General features: G+C 35.6%; 1 non-coding gene across 1 annotated transcript; it reads left to right on the top strand.

Annotated features, from left to right (window-relative positions):
* The first annotated feature begins 9,958 nt into the window (after window positions 1–9,958).
* Window positions 9,959–10,065, top strand: LOC146937235 (small nucleolar RNA R71). The gene has a single exon (XR_015033666.1). It is a non-coding gene; the product is annotated as a small nucleolar RNA R71 (small nucleolar RNA).
* The last annotated feature ends 13,110 nt before the right edge of the window (window positions 10,066–23,175 follow it).

Raw genomic sequence — 23,175 nt, 5'->3', positions numbered from 1 at the left:
ACTATGGGTTTGCTTTGAAAGCAAGAGTTAGGGTTTGTTTGTTGTAAGTTCAAACATGGTTCAAGAGGTGATTTTTCAAGGATAGGGAACAAGGTGTCTTAGTTTGCAAGAAAGGAGAACAAGATGATATGTTTTGATCAAAGGATTGCAAGTGGGACAAAAGCTAGAGTTTTGGCTTGTTGAGCTTGGAGCTTGGAGCTGTTGCAGGAGCTTGATTAAGTGAGTTCCATAGCTAGTTTTCCTACCCTTTGGGATCATGTTTATGCCATGTTAGTTTATTATGAAAACTATGTAAACGTCTAGGATTATGTATTGTGGTAGTTTCCCCTTTTCTTGTCATGCATACAAAACATGTTTATACTTGCCAAATGAATGTTTTATAAGTTTCCTATGATCAAATATGTTCCAAAACACATAGAGACACTTGGTTTGAGGTTTTTAGGTCAAAAATACCATTTTTATGTGTTCTGGACTGTCCTAACTCGCCACGGCGAGCTAGAACTTCGAATGGGGGGTCCTGCTCGCCCCCAACTCGCCACGGCGAGCTACCACTCGCCTCCCCAGCAGAACCACTCGCCTAGGTGAGTAAGACAGTGAGAAATATCACTGTTTTTCTTGCTTCAGGCAGGCATGGGGATTCGCGATGCGGTTTTCTCCGTGGTGTCTTTTTACGAATGTAAACCCCTCAAACCAAGGTCCCAAATGATGATCAAGAAAAGCAAGATTCTTACGTTAAAGAGGCAAGTATTATGCATGTTATTAAGGCATTGCATTTGAGAGAATCATGTCATGAACGGGGTAGCAAGTTATCCATTAAGCAAGGGAAAACTAGAGCCTCGACGTAGTCGTCGAGAACTAGCTAGTTAGCATGATTTCCTAGAATGATAGGATGCGAAGTATACATCTTTGCATATGATTAAGAATAAGATTACAAGCATGATAAGTGTGGTTTGATTGGTTAATCTCTCCACCATGATTAGGAACGTATAAGCATGAATAAGTTTAAGATTACCGCTAATCGGATCGACTCAAGGGTCCGAGGTAGTAAGCAAGCAAGTATGAATATGTTTAAGTATATGTACGACAAGTCTATGAACAAGTATAAGTAGGTGGCATGTCTCTTGTTATCCACATCAGGGGGATACAAGGGGTTCTCATTTGAGAACGATTCAAGCCGTAAGGGACCCGTATGTCACCGAAAACGCAAGACTAAGATTATTACCGCATGGCGGTGCTCGTGTCTCTTGTTATCCACGCCAGGGGGATATGGGAGGTTCTCGACCTAAGGGGAACGGTTCAAGCCGCAAGGGACCCACACGACACCGAGGGAGTCCGATGTACGTATATCGGTCATGTATGGGATTGTTCTCGGGGTTACTCCACCTGGGGCTCTCCGTAAAATGAACCAAGATAACTGTTTGTTCAACGCTAACATAATGAATGAACTTAAATACGTTTATGTATGATATGATTACGAATACGAATATGGTTATGATTATGTTCACGAATACAAGCACGTATGATTAAGTTAAGTACAAGAGCATGAGATGCTATAAGACAAATACAAGTTATGTATAGAACAAGTAAAGAACATGATACCGATGACGATCTTAGGTTTCCCCTAATCGTCCGGTTTAGAATCGTGCCATGATTATGTTATGTTTAGGCCTCGATACATAAGCATATTCTTGGCAATGCGGTCCTAGGTTCCCTCGGCCGCCATGACACGTATAGGAAGTGAAGCCTATAACAAGTTAAGATGAGACTATGATGGCCCTAGTATGCACGACCGTCTATTATGCAAGTCCCCACACACGTATAATCAACCGTCAGGTTGTAATGTAGACACGTGGTGACCGTAGGTTTCCCCTGAGGTTACCTATAGCCTAGGATTTAGGGGAACTCACTGAGACATTATGTCTCATCCCAATCCTTATTTGTTTCAGATAAGCAGGATGATATGCAAGCTTGAAGTCGGATGGATATTTCATCAAGTATGCGTTCATGTCGCTGCAGGATGCTTTGGATTTAAGGATGAAATCATATATGTATGGTCGAGATGTTTATGTGATATATGTATGAACGCAATTTATTGTATAAATATTCATTCATATGTAATTTATGTTGTAAATTTTAATGTATCCAGTACTAATATTAACACACGTGCTAGACTTTCTAGATACGTCTGGTATGGGTGTTACAATTGGTATCAGAGCAGGTCGATTCAGACCATGCCTTGGGTCATTAAATTACAACTAAGGTAGTGGGACCATTGGGTTCCAGGTAAATGTTATATTTGTTGATGTTAGTTGAGCCTGATCAACTCAATTTAGCATTTAACGATTAGAATGGATGCCTGAGAGCTGAATAGGACCCAGGAGGAAAGAAGTATGTGATGAAGAAGTTTGACAATGCTTAAAGGTTGCCGGTGAACTAATCAAGTAGAAGTGTGAATCCTCCGAGAATGTAAGGCATGTTAAGAAGGAAAGTTCCGACAATGTCGGGTAAGATGATAGTGATACTTAATGTACCCGTAAGCGAAGAAGTTGGATATATATATCTAATCATGACCGAAAGATTCGGTAAGAGTTGTTGGAACGGGTTATGATATTCTGGAATGCCAGAACAAGGCTACAAGATAGTGAGAAGTTGACATATGATGACGGAGTCAGCAGATTCTCAGGAATAGCAATATGTGAATGAAGTTAAGGACATGTATGCTCTGAAAGTTGCGTAAGTGGCAACGTAACGAGGTAAGTTATTCGTAGTAGAGGGAGTTAAGGATTCAAGAGAAAGTTTTATGTTATTAGGAGTAAGGCTTTGAATTCCGATGTGCCAAGAATTGTATCGAAAAAGGTTGAGGATTGCCATGCATATGTTAAGGAATATTTTACGATGATAGGAATAAATGATGTGCATTTTATACTTGAGAATAAGAATTTTATGCAATAAATATTTTCTGAAAAAATAGAGTTGAAGAAGCTCACCAATAGCAAGCCTGGTACGAAACTTTCCGTTTTTATGAAATCTTCCATTTCGTTCCTACGGTTTGCAATGACTATTGGGGAGATGTCTTCACCATAATCTTTTATGAGACGAAAAATCTTTTATGACATCAAGTAACGAATGCATATCATATCCTAAGTTTTTCAAGGAAAAGACATGGGCAACCATCAACGAAATCGATACGGTTAGGGTAGCTTTGGAGGTTAATGTGTCAAGAGTCAAGAAGAAGCCAAGACCAAGAGTATAGAAGTTCCGGCGTTTAGAAGGAAAATCACAGATGTTTATGCATGAGGTATGAAGTAGGAATTTTAAGCGGTGCAAGGTTATAAGGAATCACAAGGTTCGCGGATTATGTGGAATTATGACGTATCTCTCGAACCTATGCTTTGCTTAATTGATTTGCTAAGGCTCATTATGAAGTTGAACTATAAAGTTTAAAAGGATTTTAAAAAGATTTACACGTATGGGTGATTGAGGTTGATATTTTGAAAATTTACGAGATTTTCTAGGAACCGGTTTGCTTCGACACTCGTAGAGCGAGCTAGACTTATAAGAGTTTAGGTTTGATGGCACGTATGTGTTATCAACTCGTTCTATGATTTTAGAGCAATTACCGAGGTCTAAGCTCAGTATTTATATAGTAGAAAATCACCAACGTCAGTGACCTGTGCGCTAGTTTACGAAGTTTTCTTTAAAAGAAAAATCAACAAGCAAGCATTGGTATGATTAAGCAAAATATAGTATGCGAGAATGCGAAGGTACAAGGTTAAAAGTTTGAGAAAGATATGTTCAAGTACAAGATGAGTTTGACAAAGGAATTCGATGTTTTCTCGAAAACAAGTTCAAGTATGATGTGTATACCTCAGCAGATAAATTCAACCGGTAAGAACAAAGGGTTACCCCCAATATAAGTATTATGAGCACAAGATAAGTTATCAAGAGTTTTGAATTTACAAGATAAGTGTAAGGTTGTGAAGTTGGTTGCAACATGGAAGATCTTGAGAATAGTTCAAGAAGTAAGTATTCAAGTGGTAAGCTGAAATGTGAAGTCTCAATCGCTCTATCGGATTAGAGTAATGATTTAAGCAAACCGGTGGAGATCAGAGTAGCGCCATGGAATTTTAGTATGAAAGAATCTTGTGAAGAATTTTCGGTCGGTAAAATAAATTAACAAGAATGCATTATAAGACAAGTGAGGAGTTCTTGAGGTGAAAGGTTAGAATGGATGCATGAATGATGATGATATTGGAAAACATGTGAGCTTCAGAAGGTTTCCTCTTGAGATTCAAGTTTAGTGTTCCTAAAGAAGAGGAACAAGTCATGTCAGGTGGACCAATGATTTTCCTATGGATATGTAAGCATGTTAACATGTAGGGAGATGCGAATCTCAAATTTTGTTCAATGAGAATCATACTTTCGTATGTAATACTTGTTGAGTGAAAACGATACTTGTTAAAATATGTTAAGTCATGATTTATAACTTTTAAAGTTAAGATTGGTATCAAGGAACTTAGGAACGATGTTTTTATTTAACTCATGGAATTATACATTTTCGAAACTGATGAGATACGTCGTAAGTGAACTCACTTAAGATGTACAAACTTCAGGACCAACTTGTCGTGGACAAGTTTTGGGCGAGTTGCAAAAATCTTTTTCTAAAAATATCGAAACTCGTCTGGTGGTTCTGTGGTGCCATTACACAATCAGTTTTGGAAATGATAAAAATCTTTTTTTTTAATCATAAAACTATACGTTCCAAGAACCCGAATACCAGAGTTTAAGAGAATTCTTCAAGGAAAGATTTTAGAACACATATTGTTATCATTTAACAAGAGGCAGTACTTGAAAGTATGCACATGTTATGGGAACGACAATGTTCGTATGAAGCCTATATCCTACAGGATACACGGAAATGTTTTAAGAATGCTTGATGTATGTGCAAGTGGATTTGCTAGAAAGTTTCAAGAGCATGCGAACCACGACGGTGGTGATTAATTGTCAGATGAACGGTATTGTTAATTTCACATCCTCATGTCAAGTAATATGAGTTACCCCTTAGTAAGGGTGTGATAAGATGCAATGAAATTGCAATGAAATCAGAAATTTCCTAAGGCTCCGTAAAGAGATAAGAGGTTCTTGGAATCGTTTATATGAGTAATACAAGTAAGAAGCATGTGTCTCAAGGTACAGTAAGATGTATGTATGAAATATGTTTTATGTTGCAAGTAAGCACTGCAGGGCAAACTTGGTTTCCGTAGGATCCCAGTTAAAAGGTAAATCCTGAGTGTTCATGTTTATGATAAGATATCTTTATGAATGGTTTATGTTAAGAGGGTAAGGTACGAGTCCGAGACGACAAGTCCTTGTGTAGCAAGGAATATTCTAAATCATGATGTAACAAGTTAACTCTAAATTTTGAGTGATATTAAAATCAAGAAGGCTATGTCCAGTTGCATATGGGCTAAGAAACAAGATGAGGACATGATACGACGAACCCTATGAATATGTGTGAATAGAAGATGTATGGCTCAGACCATAGATGGTAAGTCTTTGTCATGATGATTGGTAGGTGATCTCTAAATTTCGAGGACGAAATTTTTTAAGGCGGGTAGAATGTAATATCCCGCCTGACAGTATTGGTATATTACCCGTTGACCGTGTCAGATGAATTTAATTCATGGAAAGTAAGTTATTGGAAATATTTTATGACATGTCAGCTATTTACGGGAAAGAAATCAGAGTCATTTTAAACACGTTTAAGGCAAGGGTAAAATGGTAATTTCACGTGGAAAGGATATTTAATTGGTTTTATCCCAAAATATCTCATTCTCTTCTCATCTTTCCTCTCTCTAGGTTGGGGAAAAAGAATTGCTCTTCCTTCTCTCTACTCTTCTCCATCGCCCTTTTCTCTCACTCACTCCATCAATCTTTCTCAAGTTCTCTCTACCAAGAATCATGTCTTATGAGGTTCCTTCAAGATCTTTTGTCCTTAGAAGCTTGAGATTTGTTTGTTCTCTCTCTAATGGATTTAATCTAGGGTTTGGTTTTGATTAAGAAGTTAGGGCTTTGGGCTTTGTTTTGGGAGCTCTTGATGAGTTTGTTGCAAGGGATTGATGAAGCAAGCAAGAATCAACTATGGGTTTGCTTTGAAAGCAAGAGTTAGGGTTTGTTTGTTGTAAGTTCAAACATGGTTCAAGAGGTGATTTTTCATGGATAGGGAACAAGGTGTCTTAGTTTGCAAGAAAGGAGAACAAGATGATATGTTTTGATCAAAGGATTGCAAGTGGGACAAAAGCTAGAGTTTTGGCTTGTTGAGCTTGGAGCTTGGAGCTGTTGCAGGAGCTTGATTAAGTGAGTTCCATAGCTAGTTTTCCTACCCTTTGGGATCATGTTTATGCCATGTTAGTTTATTATGAAAACTATGTAAAAGTCTAGGATTATGTATTGTGGTAGTTGCCCCTTTTCTTGCCATGCATACAAAACATGTTTATACTTGCCAAATGAATGTTTTATAAGTTTCCTATGATCAAATATGTTCCAAAACACATAGAGACACTTGGTTTGAGGTTTTTGGGTCAAAAATACCGTTTTTAAGTGTTCTGGACTGTCCTAACTCGCCACGGCGAGCTAGAACTCCGAATGGGGGGTCCTGCTCGCCCCCAACTCGCAACGGTGAGCTACCACTCGCCTCCCCAGCAGAACCACTAGCCTAGGCGAGTAAGACAGTGAGAAATCTCACTGTTTTGCTTGCTTCAGGCAGGCATGGGGATTCGCGATGCGGTTTTCTCCGTGGTGTCTTTTTACGAATGTAAACCCCTCAAACCAAAGTCCCAAATGATGATCAAGAAAAGCAAGATTCTTATGTTAAAGAGGCATGTATTATGCATGTTAGTAAGGCATGGCATTCGAGAGAATCATGTCATGAACGGGGTAGCAAGTTATCCATTAAGCAAGGGAAAACTAGAGCCTCGACGTAGTCGTCGAGAACTAGCTAGTTAGCATGATTTCCTAGAATGATAGGATGCGAAGTATACATCTTCGCACATGATTAAGAATAAGATTACAAGCATGATAAGTGTGGTTTGATTGGTTAATCTCTCCACCATGATTAGGAACGTATAAGCATGAACAAGTTTAAGATTACCGCTAATCGGATCGACTCAAGGGTCCGAGGTAGTAAGCAAGCAAGTATGAATATGTTTAAGTATATGTACGACAAGTCCATGAACAAGTATAAGTAGGTGACATGTCTCTTGTCATCCACATCAGGGGGATACAAGGGGTTCTCATTCGAGAACGATTCAAGCCGTAAGGGACCCGCATGTCACCGAAAACGCAAGACTAAGATTAAAACTGCATGGCGGTGCTCGTGTCTCATGTTATCCACGCTAGGGGGATACGGGAGGTTCTCGACCTAAGGGGAACGGTTCAAGCCGCAAGGGACCCGCACGACACCGAGGGAGTCCGATGTACGTACATCGGTCATGTATGGGATTGTTCTCGGGGTTACTCCACCCGGGGCTCTCCGTAAAATGAACCAAGATAACTGTTTGTTCAACGCTAACATAATGAATGAACTTAGATACGTTTATGTATGATATGATTACGAATACGAATATGGTTATGATTATGTTCACGAATACAAGCACGTATGATTAAGTTAAGTACAAGAGCATGAGATGCTATAAGACAAATACAAGTTATGTATAGAACAAGTAAAGAACATGATACCGATGACGATCTTAGGTTTCCCCTAATCGTCCGGTTTAGAATCGTGCCATGATTATGTTATGTTTAGGCCTCGATACGTAAGCGTATTCTTGGCAATGCGGTCCTAGGTTCCCTCGGCCGCCATGACACGTATAGGAAGTGAAGCCTATAACAAGTTAAGATGAGACTATGACGGCCCTAGTATGAACGGCCGTCTAGTATGCAAGTCCCCACACACGTATAATCAACCGTCAGGTTGTAATGTAGACACGTGGTGACTGTAGGTTTCCCCTGAGGTTACCTATAGCTTAGGATTTAGGGGAACTCACTGAGACATTATGTCTCATCCCAATCCTTATTTGTTTCAGATAAGCAGGATGATATGCAAGCTTGAAGTCGGATGGATATTTCAGCAAGTATGCGTTCATGTCGCTGCAGGATGCTTTGGATTTAAGGATGAAATCATATATGTATGGTCGAGATGTTTATGTGATATATGTATGAACGCAATTTATTGTATAAATATTCATTCGTATGTAATTTATGTTGTAAATTTTAATGTATCCAGTACTAATATTAACACACGTGCTAGACTTTCTAGATACGTCTGGTATGGGTGTTACAGAGTCCTTAGAATGGATCAAAGAGGTCATGTTGTGTAGATGACGCTATGAAGCGTTCTTTCACATCATGATCCTTAAGTAATGCATAAGAGTAAAGAGTGGGACCTTTCATAACGTTTTCCAACTCAAATCCTACCATTTGATCACTCCCTTGAAAGACAATCCTACCATTCTTAACATCTACTAGAGCTCCCGCAGTCGCGAGGAAAGGTCTACCTAGGATTATAGGGATGTCATCGTCCTCTTCAATATCAACTACAACAAAATCAGCTGGGATGTATATTCCTTCTATTTTAGCGGGTATGTCCTCAACAAAACCTATTAAGTTTATGGTAGAACGATCAGCTAGTTTCAAGACCATCTCGGTAGGTTTTAATTCTCCTATCCCTATCCTCTTAAAGAGGGACAAAGGTAACAAACTTACACTAGCTCCTAAGTCACACAAGGCTTTGTCAACGGTCTCACTCCCAATCATACAAGGTATGGCAAAACTACCTGGATCTCTAAGCTTAGGGGGTGTCTTTTCGATGATTGCACTGGTGTCCTTAGCCAAAGCTATTGTCTCACTATGCTCTATAGCCCTTTTCTTTGAAAAAATTTCCTTTAAAAACTTGGCATATAGAGCCATCCTAGACAAAGCTTCCGCAAAGGGGATTTTAGTGCAAAATTACTTTAGGATGTTGACAAACTTATTAAATTGACCCTCCAAGTTGAGCTTAGCAAATTTTAAAGGGGAAGGAGCTTAGGTCTTATCAACTGGTTTCTCAGTTTTCTCACCTAAAAGCTTGACACTTTCTTTCTCAATGTTTTGAACCTTAGAAATAGTTTCTCCTAACTTACTACCCTCAACAGAAATAGCATTAACATGAGCTTTAGGGTTGGCTTCAGGTTGACCAGGAAAGACTCCCGGTGTTTGAGAAAGAGTGGACACTTGTTGGGATATTTGGGAGAATTGTGTTTCAAGCATTTTAGAATGAGTAGAGATAGAATCAACCTTGGTATTGAGTTTGGAGAGAGAGTCGTTTAGAAATCCGGTTTGGTTTTTAAGTTCTTGAAGTTGTTTATTTTGGTTGGCAATAAAATTTTCCAACAAAATTTCCAAATTAGATTTCTGAGCGACTCGTTGGTTGATTGCATAGCCAGGTGGTGCTACTTGTCCATAGGGATTTTGATTTTTATAAAAATTTTGGTTTTGTCTCATCCCTTGGTTGTATTGAGCATAGTTCATTTGCTCAACACCATTAATAGCACCACCTAGTTGGCAATCAGCACCAACACGACCAGTTATACCACAGATTTCACAAGAAGAAGATGCAGGAGTAGAAGAGATAGCACTAACATTGAATTTTTCAAATTTTTGGGTTAGTGTATCAATTTTAGCAGCAAGGTGATCATAGTTAGAGACTTCGTACATACCTGCCTCCTTTTTGGAGGATGAAGAACTAGTGATGGCTCTCTCGTCGGTCCACTTGTAATGATTTTGAGCCATATCTTCAATTAAGGCATATGACTCCTTGTAGTTCTTGTTCATTAGAGCTCCACCTGCAACTGCATCAACATCCATCTTAGTGGTATAAGACAAGCCATTATAGAAGGTGTGGACTATGAGCCAACTCTCTAAACCATGGTGGGGACAAAGTCTGAGCATTTCTTTGAAACGCTCCCACGCATCATAGAGAGACTCCCCATCTTTTTAATTGAACCGAGTAATTTGGTCCCTTAGTTTAGCAGTTTTGGATGGGGAAAGAACCGGGCAAGGAATGCTTGCCTCATCTGATCCCATGAAGTAATGGAACCGACTTTGAGGGAATGGAACCAAGCGCTAGCTCTATTCCTTAAGGAAAAGGGAAAGAGTTGAAGTCTTACAGCCTCTTGGTTCTCCTTCATGGTTCCACTAATTCGTAGGAAAATAGAGATGTGAAGATTGGGATCCTCGGTGGGGGATCCCGAAAATTGGTTTTGCTGCACCAAGTTAAGTAGGGCAGGCTTGATTTCAAAGTTGTCATCCTCAACCGTTGGGTACACAATAATAGCTTGTTGCTCAGCCGTAGACGGCGTTGCATACTCTTTAAGAGTGCGATTAGCCATGGCGGTATTATTTTGTGCCTCTCTCCTCCTTCTATGTAAAAACCTTTCGATCTCGGGTATGAGTACCACTCGATTTCTAGTTCTTCGCATAAAAGGTTGAGAACCCAAGAAGTTAATGGTGACCAAAATAAAAGAGAGATAAAAGAAGAAAAGAAAAGAAAAAGAAAGAGAATTCTAATCTAAAAGAAAATGTTAATTAAATTAGTTTACTCCCCGGCAACGGCGCCAAAAACTTGATAGGCCAAACCGCAAGTGTACGGTCTATCGAAGTAATAGTAGTAAAAGAGTATCGTTCCGCTAGGGAGTTGTTCAATCTAATTAACTTTTAGAAAATGATTAGAGGAGAAAAGAGATTAAAAAGAGGAGGTTCAGTTGGTTGAAATCAAATAACAATAATAAAAAGAGCCTTGAGATTATTGGTTTATCGTAATGACGAATCCTTTACTAGCCAAAACATTAACTTCTAATTTTATACCTAATTTCTAAAGACCGATTTTCCTTTAGCCCCTCACCTTTATAATCAAATCCGGTGAGAGTTCACCCCTAGCAACCAAGCCTATTTCACTGACTTGATTACTAGAAGATGCTTATAAGGATTGAAACTACACATGTCTCAAGAATTGCAAAGAATATTTCACTGCCTTTGCAATTCTTGTCTAAATTCACTTGTTCCAACATCAAAGCTCCGCTTTCGCATTATGAATTGATGTTTCAGATGATGGATTAACAATTATCAAACCCTCCACTTTCGCTTCTACAGTTTGATAATGGTTAATTCATGTTAAAACGGTGAATTTAGATTAGAAATTAGAGTTACATGAAATTAGGATTAAAGCTTGGTTCGATTAGGATTACGTCATTATACTTTTCCAATAATCCCAAAACAATGAAGTCTACTCACTCATGTACATTGTAGACATGGGGAAGAAGAGAGAAAGCATAAAATAAATTGCAAGAAAGAAAGAAAAGAAATAAAAGAACTTTAAAATAATTGTAACTCATAAATTCTAAGAATGAAAGGTGAATGTTTATGATGGAGTGCTACTCTATTTATAGCTTACAATTGACTTAAAATCTAAGCAACTATAAGGGCTAATCAGTAAAACTAAAACAGAGTAACTTAGGCCCGAAGAAAAAGCAGCAAAAAGCTTCCTGGAGGGTGGCACGGCCGTGCCAAGCTTCTGACTTGTGGGAGACATATTTTTGTCTCCGTATCTTCGTATTTTTGCACCGAATTTGCTCCAGACTCCTTTCTTTTGCTCCAAGACTCCTTCCATCATATATTCGTTCCTGAAATATAATAAAATGCAATTTGAAGTAAAAGATTCAAAAAGGAAATAATATTGAAATAAAATAAAACTAAATCTAAATAAAATGATACTAAATAATATATTAAAATAGACTAATTAATGACTCATCAAAAGAAAAGGGGGATGAAACCAAAACCTTCTCATCAAGTTGAAAATCTAAAGTTGGACATGCCCAACCTATTCCTTATGTACTCTCCCCTAATAAAATCAGGGATATCATTACTCCAAAATAGATCAAAATGGTAGTATACACGGTAGGACCGTACCAAAACGGTCCATATCTACAACAATCTAATTGTGTAACAGTAGATAATACATTTTTAATAAAACCTAAGAAACAATAATAAAATTTGTTTTTATTTAAAAATAAATAAAAAACAAATATTTTTTTTCTGCCAATAGAAAAATAATACATTGATTTTCTTTGATCAAACTAACCATAAATTCATTGGTTCAAAAATGGATCTAAAAGACATACCCATTATCTTATCTTAACCCAACGATCTAGGTCCACAATAGTGTAATGGAGTAACTGCAGACAATACATTTTTGATGAAACCTATGAAACAATAAGAACTTTTGTTTGTTCAACCTGAAGAAAAATCAGACAAAGATCACCCAGATGAAAGTTAACCATGATTTCGTGCAAACATATACCACCATATATGCTGAATCTTAACCAAAGTCTTGAATTACATTATTAAAAAATAGATCTAAAAACCGAAGTGGAAATTATACCCAAAATCTCAATCGAGCGATCTAGATCCATGATTATAGATATAAAAAGCTTGTATTTGTTTTAAAAAAATGGATCTAAAAAACAAGCGGAAATTATACACTGTCAGATCTAAATCAAACAACCTAGATCCATAGTCTAATGGTGTAACTGCAGAAGAAAAAAAATGAGTATTACTTTTCCCACCCTATGGCCTTCTCGCGCGCCTTACAAAAATTCCAAAAATACCCCTGGTCCGGATTACATTTTCCGAACAAGATTGTTAGTTTTTCCGGAACATAAATTCCGGACAAATACGGTATTCATATTTTTAACTGTCTTTTTGAAGAAATGTAAGAAAGGATGTGAAGAAGAATGAAGGAAAATGTTGAAGATCCAAGCCTTTTTATAGCCTAAAACAAGTACTAGGTGATTTGTAAGTAAAAGAAAACGTGTTTTTCATTCAAAACCGTCCAAAAAACGCTTTAAAACTCAACTAACCGGCCAAACCTTTTGGTGAAACGTCACTGGCCAAGTTGTTACTGAGTTCTTCCGGATTATATAATCCGAAATGTATGCAGTATTTCCGAATTATATAGTCCGAATGGCACCAGAATAACATAAATAATGAATCTTTTGGGAAGGTGGTTCGAAGAGGAGCTTTTGAACTCGATCTTGCCGGCCTGCCAACTGACATGTTACGATCGGCAGGCCGACATGATCGAGTTCATAAGAACCTCTTCTTATGAACAATGCAATAAAATCATAATTTTCATAACAATAAATACCAAACTTTTTTTTGTAAATCTAGAAGGACTATCTATATATTTTTGACAGCATGCTCAGGATCTTCATAATGCCGTCAAATAGAGAGCTAACTCATCCATTCGCGACAGCATTAGAAAGACCCTGAGCTTGATGACAAAAATTTGCATGGTTTGCTTTGGTGTGTTTGTGTGTTTTGCTGGTATTGAAGATCAAAACCGGAGAGGGTGTATTTATAGAGGTCCTTGGATGTTTTGGACCACATAAAATCTTAGTGCAATGTGGTCCATACAAAAGAATCCTATGCTGAAGCAATCCGGATTATACAATCTGAACCAACCCTCACCATACACAACGTCCCAAGTTTCACTTTGGGACACCCCATTATCGTCTTTTTCCGGAATACGTTATCTGGAATGCATGTGTTATCCGGATTATATCTTCCGGACTGCACCAGAAGCTTTAGGCCGGTGGTCTGCACCACAAAGAAAACGTTTTTCAAACGTTTTGGGCGGTGGTCAAGTGTAAAAACACGTTTTTTGACCGGCATTGATGGCCTCCCACACATTTTTTAACCCCCTCCCCTATAAACATGGTTCATTTTCTCAAAAAATTTCACACCTTCTTCTTTCTTCTCTTCTCCTCTTCTACAACGATGTGTTACCATCGTTGGCCTTTCATAGAAAGAGGCCTCTTTGGAAAAGCATCAGGGGTCATATGATCGGTCAATAGGGTGGGGGTCAGTTTGAATCTGAGGTTGGTTTGCCTGGGTGTCATGTTGACCATCATGGTCTCTTGTTCCCTAGAGGCCCCTGTGCCCCCTCTGTCTCCCCACCAACAGATTTTCTTCTTCACCGCCATCTTCTTTCCTCCCACCCTCTTTCCTCTTCATCAGTGGCTGGAGTTAGAGCTGGAGCCACTGGTATAGCTTATGTAATAGGATAGGATTAGAAATAGATTTAGGATATTATGTAATAAGCTTAAAAAGCTTGAAAGCTTGAAAATTATTGTAATGTATTGTTCTTATATTAATAAAATGATTTTTTTTTTATGTTTTTGTCTTTTTATTTATGTTTTTTAGTTTATTTGCATTTTCTTTTACGAATTGTAGACCTTACAATTGCAAAAGTTCTAATAAAACACTGTTCCGGAATATACAATCCAGATATATCTGCAAATAAATCCGGAAAACATAATCCGGACAAGGGGTAAAATTGGAAAAAAAATAGGGCGCGCGAGGAAAGGCATAGGGTGGGAAAAGTAAAACTCAAAAAAAATTTGTCGAAACCCAAGAAACAATAAATATTTTTATTTGTTCAACCTGAAGAAAAATCAGACAAAGATCACCCAAATGCAAGATAACCATGATTTCATGCTGACATATACAAATATATGCTAAATCTTAACCAAAACCTTTTTAATTTTTTTAAAAGTGAATCTAAAAAACGAAGCGGAGATTGTACACCATATCTTCATCGAACGATCCAGATCCATTAAAATGGATCCAACAAATCTTGTATTTCATTTTGAATAATGGATCTAAAAAGCATGCGAAAATTATACACTGTCAGATCTCAATCAAACGATCTAGATCCATAGTGTAATGATGTAACTACAGAAAATCAATTTTTGATTATTTTTTTATGAAACCTGTGAAACCATAAATATTTTGATTTGTTCAACCTTAAGAATAATCATACGAAGATCACCCAGAAGCAAGATAATCATGATATCATACAGACATATTCAACCATGTATGCTAACTATCAACCAAAACCTTGGATTTCATTTTAAAAAATGAATCTAAAATATGAAGCAGAAATTATACACCATCTGATCTTAATTGAACGATCTGGATTCATAATAGTGTGGCTATATAAGGTCAATCCATTTCCCTAAAATTCAACTCATTAGAGAGAAAAATTTCACAGAAGGGAGGATATTGAACGTTTTGCAAATATTCAACAAAAAATCGGACATCAACAAATAAAATCACATAATGGATTGATTTAAGCATATCTCGTCTCCTAAGCTCCTTGCAAAGGTTTAAGTTAATAAAAACCTACTAACAAAGGTTGAAAGGACCTAGCAATGTCACTCTTTTAGATATATGGGGACGAATGGAGTGAGTACTGTAATCGAAAATACTTTGAAATATATAGTCAAAGACCATGAAATGAAAATTAGACCACAACAAGGCAAAAAATATTTGATTTATTTTCTATCCTTAATTACTTGAATAATATATCACACCTATTTGGTAGTAAAATTATTTTACCTTGGAAATTAAAATATTGTTTCAAATGGCTATCCAACCTTTTTCGTCACCCTTTAAAAAAAAAAAAAACTTTTTTATCACTGCCGTAAATGATTGTAAAAAATAAATGTGGCTGGTTCGCATAAAAGTTAAAATGTTAAATATTTGTTTATGAATTTTTCCAACTCCTTATAAGGACTATCTTTGTTAGGAAACTAATGAAATTTTGTAATAATAATAATAATAATAATAATAATAATAATAATAATAATAATAATAATAATAATAATTGTAAAAGGGAAGATCCTCTCATAAAAAAACTGTAAAAGGAAAGATATGTAATATTTTATTAAATTTTAGAGCAAATTGCATTCATCTACCCTAAAGTTTTATTAAAAGACATTCACACCCCCGTCTAGTTTGAAAAAAAAACCATCCACCTCCTTAAAGCCATTAATAGTGATTATGTTTTTTTTAATCATCATGCTACTTGCCTCTAACATCAGATATTATACCCTAATTTGTTTCTTCTCACCATTGCTGGAAATATGAAACGTCCACACTGCGGCCCAAATTCATCACCTCGCCATTAATTGTCTCTTGGTTCTTGATACTTAGGTTTTTTTTTCTTTTTTACTACTAGTTCTGCTGTTGGACTGGTTTGCATTCTATGCTTAGCAGTTTCTGTTAGTGACATATATAGCTAGTGTTGTATAGCTAGTCTTTAGTGGTAGCCATTGGTGGAAGTGGTCTTTGTCCATTGGCCCGCTCTTGGCTTTTATTGCTTTCTTGTGCCCTTATAAACACTAAACACTCATGCTATAGTATTCCTGTAATACTTGTATTATAGCTTTGTTGTGTCATGAGTTTATATATTAATTAGCCAATTTTTAGTCAGGATACCAAACGAAAATACGCCATCAGTATCCATTCATTTGCAACCTGGACGTTCCTTTTAGTTTGATTGAGACAGCACCAAGAAATACATTTTTTTTGTGAAAGAAAACCAAAAAAATTCTATTTGAGGAATTCCAAACTACCGCAAATTAAAAATTACTGAGCACCAGACTTATATAGTCACATTATCAGCGACAAAACACACTAATTTTTTCAATAAAATTTTGTTTGAGTATTCCCAGCAATAGTATAAATGGACCACAATATTTGGAAGAGTAAGAAAATAAAACTGCAATAGTGCAGCTTATCTTAAAAAAACCGACGCTAGTGTCAATGGGGAAGGTGCTTTACTCATGGAGTAATTAAAGGGAGGTGAATGTTTTTTCTAAATTAGAGGAAGTGTGAGTGTCTTTTAGTAAAACCTTAGATGAGATGAGTGCAATTTGCTATAAAGTTTAATAAAGTGGGAAGAGCCCACCTTTAGACATTTTTTAGAGGTCCATATGATAGACCTATATTTTATATACACTTATATTTTTTTTTTTAACGGCAAAATTTATTAAAAACTAAATCTCTGTTCAAGACGGACAGAGAAAATAGTGACTACAAAGCAAACTTGAATCAAAGAACTGACTCCCGATCTCGAATAAAAAACGATTGGTCCACTAGACTCCAAAAAACAAATTAGTAAGGCACCCCACACCCTCAATGCACTGGAAAGGCACCATAACTAGCTAAACAAACTTGTAACTAGACACTAACTCCCAATATCGAAGCAAAATTAATCGTCACACTAGAATCCAAAACACAAATTTGAAGGCATTCGATAGGGATGCATTGTGGAGAAAATATTAAGCGTGACACCTACAGTCGAGGCACTCGAAGGGTTGTATGTCGCATCCATTCTTGATCAAAGAGAAAAAAATCCACGTCAGGTTCTATCAGAAAGTTCAGTGAATCTTTATCAAAAGGCATGGTTTTTGGTTTGATGAATGTTGAAGCTTCGGAATCAATGGCCAAAGCTACTTCTTGAGATGAAGATGCCATAGTTGAATAATTTTAGGGTTCTAAGGTTTTTGCGGGAAAAAAAATAGAGTTTTGAGAGTGAAGGCTTGAAAATAGAAAGTGTAGGGAGTGAAGTGAGAGGTGTGTTTTTGATGAAAACGGTTAGAATTCAGACAAAAAGAGAAAAGTAAAAACACATTAATGACAAAGGAGGCGCGAGACACTACATTCAAAGCATTTTCATCATTGCCCATCAGCTATTACGTCAGAAAAACTATCACAGTAACTGTTTTATTAGTGGGCTAGGTGTACAAAAAGTAACTTCCACCTTTTCCAATTACAAAGCTATCAGAGGCAAAGAGTCTAGAGTCTGGAGTTCATAGTCTAATGACTTCAGAAGCTAAAGTTCTTCAAAGTCTTAGTCAAAGTTTGATAGACCTTTGCTTCTGAACTTTTTCAAAGTCTGAATTCCCATTCAAAGGCAAGCATTAATTAGAGTCATAGTGCATGTTCAGAATTTTCTTTATAAAATCAAATCTTTCTTTAATTAGGGGTGTAGTGAATATATCAATCTACTGATGATCAGTATTAATGGATTGAATATCCAAAACTCTTCTCTGAACATAGTCTCTTATAAAATGATGTTTAATTTCAATTTGCTTGGCTCTTGAATGTAGAATTAGATTCTTTGACAAACAGATAGCAGCAATATTATCACAATAAATGGGAATATTGTTTTCATTAATTTGATAGTATTCTAACTGATGTTTCATATAGAGTAGTTGCGTGCAACAACTAGAAGCTGAGATGTATTCTACTTCTGATGTTGACAATACAATAGTGAATTGTCTTTTGCTAGCCTAGAATATCAGATTCTCACCAAGAAACTGACAGTTTCCACTGGTTTATTTTCTTTCAATCCTATCACCAGCATAATCAGCATCACAGAATCCAACAAACTTATAATCTAAATATTTCTTATAAATAAGTCCAAGATTAATTTTTCCTTTCAAATATCTAAAGATTCTCTTAACAGCAATTAAGTGAGATTCTCTATGATCTGACTGAAACCATACACACAAGCATACACTGAATAAGATATCAGGTCTAGACGCAGTTAGGTATAACAGTGAACCTATCATACCTCTGAACAACTTCTGATCTACCTTTGCTCCTTTATCTTCTTTGCTTACGGTGCAGGTTGGATGCATTGGAGTGGTCATCACCTTACAATCTTCAAGATTGAACTTCTTTTGAAGCTCTTTTGTGTATTTAGACTGATGAACATATACTCCATCTTTGCATTAGTTGATTTGAATTCCAAGGAAGAACTTCAATTCACCCATCATGCTCATTTCAAACTCATCCTGCATTAACTTAGAAAATTCCTTGCAAAGAGATGCATTAGTAAAACCAAATATTATATCATCAACATAATTATGCACAATTAAGATGTATTACTCAAGCGCCCTTCTGAAGAGTGTTGTGTCAACTTGACCTTTTTTAGATTCATTTTCAAGTAAGAAATTACTTAGTCTATAATAACAAGTTTTGGGAGCTTGTTTCAGACCATATAGTGATTTCTTAAGCTTATCAACATAATCAGGATGTTTTAAATCCTCAAAACCTGGAGGTTGTTTGACATGTACTTCTTCAGAGATCACACCATTGAGAAATACACTCTTAGCACATAATTGTTTTGACCATATATATTGTTCCATCACAAGAAGGATGTCCAAGTAACTTCAAGAATAATTATTTTATATAATGGGTGTACTATTTGACAATATTTGACAATAATTGTTTTTTAGACAAGGAAGTCATCTTGGAAAATATTTGAAATAATCAAATATCAAGTGTTCCATCACAAAACATTTCTCCAGGTAATAACTTAAAGATCACACGAATATATTGTTTACTATGCATCTTTCAATTTGTGGCTTTCTTTTTATGTTTTCAACCAATGAAAAAGATGAACCCAAAAAGATGTGCTTGCTAGCAGACATAATTAATGAATTAGGTCCCAAAGAGACAAAATGTCATCTGAATGAAAAATACATGATAATGGAAAAAATTAAGGATCAAAGGTAGAAAACCTAAATGGTCCGTGGAAGAAGGGGGCAAAAATATAGAAAATGGATTTCCAAAAATAAACGAGGGTCCAAAAGAAAATGTGATGAGCATAAAAAAGACTAATTTAGTGGGCGGTATTGTTATTTGTGAACCAAAGGAAAGTGAAATGGAGGGTATCAATAATGTTTCAATCAAAAATAATGATGATGATGCTCGCGTTGTTGATAAAGGAAAAGGGATACTATTCAAACAAATGAGGAGTTAGAATCTTCATCCTCTTCGGAGGAAGAAGTCGTAGCAATTGCATCACATTTCCTACCCTTTCCATATGATGCACTACAATTTGGGGAAGTTGCCTCAAAGTTTTTTGAAGATAGAATTGATTCTAAGCTCGAACTCAATATTCGTGAAGGTATCGAAGAAAATTTATTGGATGAATTTATTGGAGGGAAGTAAAATTCATCCAATAAATTTTCTTCGATACCTTCACGAATATTGAGTTCGAACCTAGAATCAGCTCCATCTTCAGAAAACTTTAAGGCACCTTCCCCAAATTGTAGTGCATCATATGGAAAGGGTAGGAAATGTGATGCAAATGCTTTGTCTTCTTCCAAAGAGGATGGCGATTTTAACTCCTTATTTGTTTGAATCATATTCCCTTTTCATTTATCAACAACACCAGCTTCATCATCATTATTATTGATTGAAACATTATCGATACCCTCGATTTCACTTTCCTTTGGTTCACAAATAACATAACTGCCCACTAAATTAGTCTTTTTGATGCTCATCACATTTGCTTTTGGACCCTCCTTTATTTTTGGGAATCCAATTTCTATATGTTTGCATCCTTCTTCCACACTATTTAGGTTTTCTACCTTTAATCCTTATTTTTTTTCCATTATCATGTATTTTTCATTAGGATGACATGTTGTCTCTTTAGGACCTAATTCCTTAATTATGTCAGCTAGCAAGCACAACTTTTTAGGTTCATCTTTTTTTATCGGTTGTAAACATAGAAAGCAAGCCACAAATTGAAAGATGCATAGTAAACAATATATTCCTGTGATCTTGAAGTTATTACTTGGAGAAATGTTTTGTGATGGAACACTTGATATTTAATTATTGCAAATATTTTCCAAGATGACTTCCTTGTGTAGAAAAAAAATATTAAATTACAAACCATATAAAAATATTATAAAATAGTACACCCATTATATGAAATCGATATTCTTAAATTTACTTGGACAACCTTCTTGTGATGGAACAATATATTTTGTGAAAATAATTATGTGCTAAGTTAATTATAAGGTGGGTGAACAAAATCACAATGACTTTGTGATACCAAATAAACGCATAATATATGAATATAAAAAAGAGGTTTAATGATGGACATCTTTAATTTTATCTGTTACAACAAGTTAACATAATTTTTCTTTTTAACATAAACACATTTATACAATAAACTTTAAAGTAAAAAACTATGTTAACATTTTAGAGGTCCACTGTTAGACCTATTTTTTCTAATGTATATTAAGTACACACAAAAATCAACCAACATAATATAAAATAGTAAAAAATATGAATAGCTAATGATCTTGGAAGTTACCTTTTTTTTAACAACTTGAGCATTATCTTCACTCTCATCGTCACTAATTAGCATATAATTAATCAAATCAGTAACTTTGTTGCTAGTCAATCCAATAACATTATTAATATTGATATCTCTTATTGTAAGAACAAAATTTTGGATTAAAGCTTACCGAGTTTATGAATTCACAACTTTTTATGTAATATAATCAGATTAAAATAAGAAGATAAATTAGAAATAAAACTTACCATATAGTTGATGCCTCACATTATTGCGGATCCGTGAGATCATATTGCGAAAAATCTATCCAGATTGAACCAATTTTGATAAATGATGCCATAAACTTGAAGACTACAAATAGAGTAAACATTAAAATTATTTTCAACACAAATCCTTGTCATTTTTCATGGACAAAACAATCAATTAGTGTATATATAATTACAAACATAATCTCTATATATACAAAGAAATCAAATATTTAAAAGGAAATAAAGTTTATAGTAATCAAATAAATATACTGTTAATCAAATTATTATGAGTACAAATATAATTTGAAAATATATACCAATAGGATACGAGAATAATATCGTAAGCAAACTTTGTATCAAACTGTTAGGATTTATGAAAAATAATAAAAGTAGGTTGATGTAATTTTATTTACTTAAGCAATCAAAAGTTGTACAATAAAATGTCCATAGCATATGTAATCAAAAGTAGTACAATAATATGTTCATAGCATATGATAAACTCAAATAAAATAAAATATAACTATTATCAGCCTTTTTTGGATCATCCACGGTCTATATGCACCATAAACTTGTTGTAGTGGATCTAATTTTCTCTTTCAAGTGCTACCAATTTAACAGAAAAATCAAAGAACCATTATCCTTTGGGCCTCAATGATAATGTATAAATAAGATGAACATTTATAACTAAGGTTGTCCAACAATTGATTATAACAAGAACCAATCCTCCATGTAAAAATGCACAACTCATTCTTCTTTAAATCTAGCAAATAGTTGATTTGTAATTTAAAAAATTAAAAATTTAGACGGTAAGCTTAACATGCCTCAATTGTCTACTAACTATTAAGGGCTGGGCTGATCAACAACAGGATAAACCAAATGTTGATTTCTCTACTTGCAAATTTGTAATTGGTCAAATAGTTAAAATTAAACAAACAATTTTAAAATAAGAAATAGAATAAAACCAAGAAAGTTCGAAATAGATATTTAAATTTCAACAATTTTTTTAATGGAAAATATATATTATAAATTAAGTATAAAAATGAGAAATCTCTTACAAGATTCCAAACATATATACAAATATGAGGACAAAAAATACTCAGGTCAAACGATAACAAAATTGAAGAATCCCTCCCTAAAAAACAGTAGCAAAAACTAAAACCACAACTGAAACACAAAACTCTTAACAAGAACATCAAACGGCAGCTGAACAAAAGGAAGACTGTGAGCATAGCCCCTCAGTCAACCAACCCCTAGACAAATCCGCCACAAGACACTAACGGTGCCTACACATAATGAGTTCATGATCCCACTCATAGAAGGAACATAAGTGACCATAACGTTTTCCTAAACACCACTTTCAAGAGGTGACTTTAACCATAGCCACCAACTGGAGCACAAACGTCTCCTTCCCCAAAAGGATGCGAGATTTTCAGGATCTCCACAAGGACCACACAACAGATTACCTAGATTAATAAGAAACCTAACCTCTCCATTTCCCCTCCACCTAAATCGAACATAAAACTATGAAGACTCGCTAGATCTGAAGGTAAAACCAACTCCTACCCCAACCATCTAAACACATGATACCACACCTGGCCTAAAAAAGGTGACAAACCGACTCTACAATCTCATTACAAAAAATACAAGAAATACCACCAGGATCAACTATAATTCTCTTAGAAAAAATATTTTGACGAGTCGAAACTCTATCCTGAAGCAGCTGCCAAGAGAAAACATTTACCTTGAAAGGAGACCAAGACACCCACACATTTGCAACAAATTGCGTAATATCTTCTGACCTCTCATCCACCACACTAGCTCTCATATGAAGAAATTTATAAGTTGATCTCACTGAATAAATGCTCGATGAATCATTGAAATATATAT

The sequence above is a fragment of the Medicago sativa genome, chromosome 3 (genome assembly GCF_051527215.1).
Source record: "Medicago sativa cultivar Bolivia chromosome 3, Bolivia_mono, whole genome shotgun sequence".
In the NCBI taxonomy this organism is placed as follows: domain Eukaryota; kingdom Viridiplantae; phylum Streptophyta; class Magnoliopsida; order Fabales; family Fabaceae; genus Medicago; species Medicago sativa.
The sequence above is the reverse complement of the archived record's forward strand: the minus strand, read 5'-3'. Positions and strand labels throughout refer to the sequence as shown.